The sequence below is a fragment of the Onychostruthus taczanowskii genome, unplaced genomic scaffold, assembly GCF_017590055.1.
Source record: "Onychostruthus taczanowskii isolate IOZ18803 unplaced genomic scaffold, ASM1759005v1 scaffold19, whole genome shotgun sequence".
Taxonomy (NCBI): domain Eukaryota; kingdom Metazoa; phylum Chordata; class Aves; order Passeriformes; family Passeridae; genus Onychostruthus; species Onychostruthus taczanowskii.
Genome location: NW_024499128.1, coordinates 2,814,675 through 2,821,940, shown reverse-complemented (window position 1 = coordinate 2,821,940; position 7,266 = coordinate 2,814,675).

The window sequence follows — 7,266 nt, the reverse complement described above, 5'->3', positions numbered from 1 at the left end:
AGCTTTGCCCCAACCCTCACATCTGGAGGGTTTGTGTAGTGAGGAGCCAGGAAGACTGCATAAAGAAAAGGCACATTCACAAAACAGGAAAGATTATTCCCCTTAAAATTCTTTCTGTCATTTTATTTTCAGTGAAGATTTGAAAATTCTCCTACAGAAAGACCCTGGGCACGAGGCAGTGAAGTATTTTCCCAAGTCTCTTCCCAAGCTCTTGTAGAACATTGAGTCCTTCTGCTGTAAGGGCTCCATCTTTCCTGATGCAATCAGTGGTCTTTCAGATAAGTTATCAGTTTGATTCTCCCAAATTCTCGCTGCTCCCTAGGCCCTGCAAGCTTGGTAATAATGTCCAGTGAAAAGTCTTCCAACCTGCTGAGCTGCTCTCTGGTGTGAACCTATCAGTCCTGCTGCCTCTCTGGTATGGAGTCCAGGCTTGTCAGCAAGTGACTCTTCTTCCAGGAGTCCTACATGCTGGAAGAAGATTTAGTTTCGTGATTGTTTCCCATGAAACCCGGATGACTCTTAGTCCTGGGAAGAAGTAGGTCGTATTAGCGAGGCTAACAGGATTAAGCACAGTTCAGTAGGACACTCAGATGGCCACGGATTTCTGCCCTGCTGACAAGCACTGCAGCGCATCAGGAGTGCCAAACATCCCTGACAAAGGAAAAACTTAACTACTCCTTCCTTTGGTACATACCTACCTCTACCTTGAATAAAGAACAACACCGGGCAATCTCATGATGGGGTCCTGGGAGCCCTCAGACAAAGGATGTAAAACGAGTCCCATTTCACCCTTGGCTTGTCTCTTTCTGCATTAGTGCTCGGAACACCGGCCAGCAGAGCGGGGGCTGGCAGCGGGTGGGGGATGCGGCCGGGCACATCCCAGCCCCGACTCCCAGTCTCCAGCAGCTCCCCGAGCAGCAGCGATTACATCCTCGCCACTGCCTCTAGAGGGTAGAGCAATCATGAGTCTCCACAGGGGCAGGCGGGCTGGACAGTGCCATTTCAGGCTCCTAAAAGCTTTAAAATTTCCTTAGCAACCCTGCACAAAACCTGCCAGTCAGTGCAGCCAGCCGGCAGACCTGAGACTGGTGATGCAGCAGTTTCGCAGCGCGCTGCCAGCTCCATCCCGCTCCAAACATATTCATAGCAGTCTCATGGACGTCCCAGGACTGCTTTGGCAGCAATTGTGCGGGATAAATAAAGCTCCCATTGTTGCAGATGACTCTGCTTTCAATTGCAGGGGAATCCAGGCCAGCGGGGACTTCTGCCTGATAAAGGCTCGCCCATTTCGCACATTTGCGCCGCTGCTCGGGTAATTCAGGGCTCGGCTGCAGCGCTGCGCTGCACCTTCCCGAGTTTATTTTGGGACAGCTGTTTCCTAGCCATTTGCAGCACTTTTCTAAGCAGCTACCCCTCCACTATAAAGCTTAATCCTTGTGTCCCCAGCCTCAATGCACTGCCATTTGAACAGGCAGGAGGTGATATGTTCTCAGCCATAGGTAGGTCCGGCTCTGCACATAAAAACAGAGAGAGCCTTTGCCTCAGAAATCTTTTTGGGGAAGAGGGGTTTGTATCATGTGATATAAGTCTGTAATCAAGGGCTTGTGTGATTTCTGAACTATTGAGTGGAAGTGTGTTCTATTTATGACATGCCTTGACAGAAAGTCTTTTTGTAGTAGAGTTTGAGCTGTGCATGCTCACTTACAGCAGTCCCGATCATGACCTCTGAACAAATGCCTGAAAACTCCTTGGATTCCACTAGCTGTAAATATTCCTTTCATAGAATAAATTAAAAGGGCCTGATGCAGATGTTTGCATTCTACCTTAACTTTATAACGCATTTATTTGCCCCTCCAGCAATCTACAGAACAATCACTGCTCCTGACTCGTGCACAGCCTGAGCAGCACAGAGATACAGCCTCCTCAGAGAGAAATACCAGTCCATCTTCATTTGCTTAACTACCTTCCTCCTAAAACCCTTCAGAAATTGCATGCAACTTCCCTGGAACAGAAATTTCTCACTAGTAGGCACCTGAATAATTAGAAATCTTATTGAAATTTTTATTCCAGCAATCTGCTCTGCCTATCCAGCACGTGTGTTTGAAGCTAATCAGAGCTCAGAAGGCAGTTTATATAAATCAGCCTGGGGATGGTAATATGATAGCAGCCGTGCTTGTTTATAACACAGCCTTCTACATAGTGCAAAGTCTGAGTTTGATTGTTTATAGCAGCAATGAAAAGCCATGCCTCTGCCTTGCCCTTTGATTGCTTGTCTCATCTGAACCACTGAAAGCTGCAAAAAATTCCAACAGCACTTTTTTCTGGATGTTTAATCCACTATGCTGCAGCCTGTTGAACAGGAAAAAATAAAAAGTAGTAAAGTTAAGGTAGGCAGTTTCTCAGGAGTCTAACCTCTCTCACAGGGGCCAGAATGAGTGTCAAAGCACGTGTCTCTCACAGGAGCACTGGGACAAAGCCCTCCATGGCCCTGCAGGGCTGGCTGGCTGCAGCAGCTCATGGCCGTGCACAGCCAGCACACACAGCCCAGCTGGGCTCACAGGGAGTGGAATGGGGACTGTGAGAGAGTCGTTTGTTTTCCCACTTCTCTGGATGCCAGACGTCTCAATCTGCTTGCAATTTGGGGAGGGAGAGATCCCCAGGGGAGCAGGAGGGAAAGGAATGGAGGAGGCTGCTTCCTATGCTCTCAGCATGGCAACCCATTGAGAAACAAGGGAAGACAGACAAGAAACTTGCTAAAATACAGTCAATTATGTCTAAGGACCCTACAAAAGGGAGAAATGTTGCTTATAAACAATGCTCTAGGAACCACAGAAATTATGAGACATGGTTTCTGCACAGTCCCGTGCAGATCAGATTCTCTGATGTCTGATAGCACAGTTGTGCTCTCCTTGCAGCTTTTATCATTGGGGAGGCATGATGGGTTTCTCCCCTGCCCAGCACACTATTGGAGTGACACATGGAGCACTCTGGATGTATTCATTTGGGAGCTAATCTCTTGCTGCTTTTGGAAAAAATGACAAACATGTAGGGCACAGACCCCTCACAGACACGCTGAGGACCAGCACAGAGGGCACGTCCTGGCTGCTGGAAGGAGGGTGACACACCTGACCTTGGTCCCAGGCAATTACAAGTAACACCACGTGCCTAACATGGGGCTCACCTGTGCTTTTACAAGGCAAACAGGAAGCTTTTCCCTAACAGGTTTCCCATGGCCCCTCTCCAACCACACGTGGCCGGCCAGGGAAGCAGGGAGCCTTCCCAGCACTCCTGGTTCATCCTGCACTGAGAACAGGCAGACCTCAGCTCACCAAATGAGCACCCCAGCACTCACCCTTGTAAAGCTCCGAGTGAACAGATCACCCCTGTGTATGTAAATGAACACCCAGTAGCAGGGCTGGCTCTGCAGGGAAGGTGTCTGTGTCCCCACAGGGTCCCCACAGCAGGGTGGGTGACACAGCCTGCTTTATGGCTCTTGTAAAGGCCACGTGAAAAGCCACCTGAGGCTGGTGGCTCAACATGACCATGGTTTATGGCACACTGCTTTCCCCTTTGCTGTGCTTCTCCAGGAATGTGGTGTCACCTGAGGTCTGCAGGATGCACGCAGGGGTGTGTAACAGCCCCAAAGCCTCCAGTGCACTGAATCCATGGACTGGCTGTGCTGAACTGCTCCTGTTGCAGAACTCGAGGAGGTCACTTGCACAGCCTATAGCATGTCAGCTATGTGAGCTGTGCATTTATTTTGTTACCGGTCTCCTGTAGCTCCTGGGAGGGGGCCTGTGCCCACCCATGGCTGTCCTGGGCTCTTCCTGCAGGATGAGCTGCAGCTGGAGGGTGAGCTGCTGTGTGATCCTGTGCTCTGCTGCTCCAGCCTGTGCTCTCTGTGAAAGACCAGGATATTCAGAGGACATGCTCTAGTAATTTTATTGGTTCCCTTTATCAGTTTTGAGCATCCATCTTTAACCTTAATTGTATATTTATATTTCTGGTGACTGTAACAAATGCCTTTCCTTCTCTCAGTATCACTGACAGTAATAGTGTAGATACACATGTATTTGCCTCCTTGGTGTACAACGATGAGTTTAAATCCATAAAGAAAAATTAGACTTAGAACTACTATTTTGGTGTTGGCCTTTTTCGTTAGAGTGAGATACAAATCACAGAACTCTTAATTTTCTTTATGCTGCTGCCCAGTCCCCTCTGTTCTTGAATCAGCTGGCATTTCTCCTAGCTCACCATCAGTGTGCTGAGATGATGATAAACCTTACAGCAAATTAATCTGGGAGTGGGTGTAGGTAGTCTGAATTTGTGAATTTTTAATTCCAGATATATCTCAGAACCATTTTGCCTTTCTGTGACAACATTCCTCTGAGACAAACTGAGATTGCCTACAGGTTACTGCTATCATTTTGTGCTTCTTTCACTTGCTTAACCTATTTTTCTGCTTCCTGGATTCGACCATTAAGCTATCCAGTCCTTCAAGGAATGATTCAAACTTCCCAACAGGGAAGTCATTGATATTCAAAGACTTGTATTTCTTAGGAGCAGCTGTTCTAAGGGGCCTCTGTAATACCTATATGTATTCATTTATTTCCAGTGTAAGGGTTAAGGAAGTGTCCCAAGCAGCAGAGGCCACACTGGCTCTGATGGCTGTAAGCCACCACACAAACACCTCCCATTTGTAATGTCCCCATTCAAGTGTCTTTTGCACAGTAAAAACATTTAGCAATGAACACAGGACACAAGGAGTTTATGTGAGTCACTGTCCGACACAATAAATGTCAAATGTGAGCATCTGTTAAACTGCAGGGGGTTTAAAATGTCACCAAAAGTGGTTTTGGGAAAAGAATCTCCATGAGTGCTAAAGTAAAGCAAGGTGACAGGTCTGTATGGGAGGATGTGGTTGACACTCTAACAGGCAGTCTTCCTCCTTTTCACTGACATGAGCCTGTTTTGTGTAATTTCCATGGTGAGTTTTCTGTATGCAAACACACAATTACTACAATATGTGTGTAATTGGTTGTTCTGTTAGTTAATCATGTGGCTAAATCATCTCTCCATAAATAAACCAGGAAGAATCACACACCATCAATCTAGGAAAACAAATGAAAATAAGATTCTCTCCATAAAGTTTTGTAAAAAGACTGAATTCCCTCAGTCTCAAGAGGAGACAGAGTGCTCTGTCAGCCTTGCTGCTGCTGGGTCTGATCATCTCCTGCTCCCCTCTGGTGCCAGCTGGTGCTCCCAAAGGGATCCTCCAGTCCTGGACATTGTCAGATGGGCTCTGGCAGTATTTGCTTGGTGTTAGGGAAGCTGAGATTTGTTATTTTTTAATTGATCCACTCCACATTCTGTCTTTTGGAAATGGAAAGAAGTGGATTGAAAAATAGCTGTGAAAAAATGAGGAAGCTCCTCTGGGCACAACAGTCAGAGAGCTGATGGAGCCAGAACAGGAGGAACAATAGGCCTTTGTCCTTCTCACAGGTTATTGCTGTTTTGTTTTCCTTGAAGTCCGATATCCCAAGAAATGACTCCCAAACCAGTCTTGGTTCCTTCCAGTTGCTTCATATGTTTTCTGGTGGGAATTTCCAAAGTACTCTGAAGTGTTAAGCTTTGAAAAGTTTTGGCTTTCCTGACAGTTACAAAATGTTTGTTGTTTTCGTTGTTTTGGGTTTTTTTGGTTTTTTTTTTTTTTTTACCAAAAAAGTGATTTTTAATCAAAATAACAGGGAAAGAAAAGTAATGAGCCTGAATTTTATGTAACATTGAAGGAGGAGAAGGTGGCTGTGGCAGGGCACAAAGCACATGTGGAGCTGCAGCTCCCTGGCAGTGCCCAGACCACCAGAGGCAGAGAGCCAAGGCTGGGCTCACAATGGCCATAGGAGGGACACGACAGACAGATGGACAGATCCCTCCTGCAGCTGCACCCTGGCACAGCCCCTGGGCACTGCCCAGGCTGCCCTGCTCTCAGGAGCCCATCCACACCAGGACCTCAGCCTAACCTTGGAGATTCTCTTCCCTTCAGGCCTGGGCTTCCACTCCTGCCTCCTTCCACCTCCACACCAAGATGAAGCTCCCGCTGCTCAGCCACCAATTCCCAAAATCACAGCTGCTCCTACCAGTCCCCAAGAGTGAGCTGGAGTCCCCCCAGCTATGACTCCTCCATGTTTCCTTTCTGCCCTGCTGTTCTGTGTATCTACTTCACTCTTCTGTCTCCCCATTGGGGCAGAAGATTGAGAGTGTCCCATGGATTTCCAGATAGCCACTCCTCAAGCTTTTGCCTGGCAAGATTCAAAACTGGCTTATCACCATGTACAAGCTCTCCACAAGCAGCCAAATCAGACCAACAATCTACCTGGCCTCTAGTCCCTGCCGCATTGCCCAGAACCTCTCCATCACTGCCACCATCTGATGCTGAACCAGACTCCAGCATGCTTGGGCCAGCAGATTAAATCAGCAGTCTGAGGTTACACCACCTTCAGCCTTGCTCCTCTCAAAGGCAGAGATATCTGATCCTCTGGGGATCCAGGCCCTAGATTGTCACTGTCAGCCCAGTACACTGAAGGAAAATAACTCCAGCCTGGATTGGCCTTAATACAGAATTGCAGCAGGCCCAGTGCTGACTCACAAGAAATTGTCCTTGTTTTGAGGGCAGTGACACCTGGCAAGAGGATGGGAAAGGTGAGCACAGTGGTGACATCTTTAAACACACTGACCTTGGCAATGTAATATTTCTGGGATTGTGTGACACTGCTATAAATTATTATTCAGACCCACAGGAAATGAGGACATTGGACTGGAAAAAGTGTCCTACCCTCTTGAAACCAGCATTGAGCTGTTGGACTGAGAGATGATCAGTAGCAAGTTGGAAGAATCTTTGAAAAACAACCTATTTACACATCAAGCTGCTCTCACATTTAGACAGCACTCCCTCTACTATAAGCAATTTTCAGCTCTCAAATTATAGGCTACAGAGTGGAAGAAATCAATTGCAGTAGATTTGCAGGTCTGCAAATGGCCATGTGTGAAGTTATGCACAGGAATATCCCCTTGGCAAAGCTGTGTGAGCCTGAGGGCATCAGAGCTCACCTTCTTCCATCTGTACCTGTGCTGGCTGAGGCATTGCCTGCCTTCCTCAGGTCCTGAGTGTCTGTGTAACCTGTGCAGAACTGCTTCCTACTATTTTAAACCCCTTTAGGCACGGGCTTCCACCTTTTTTCTGGAAAGGTATGTCCATGATTTAGTACC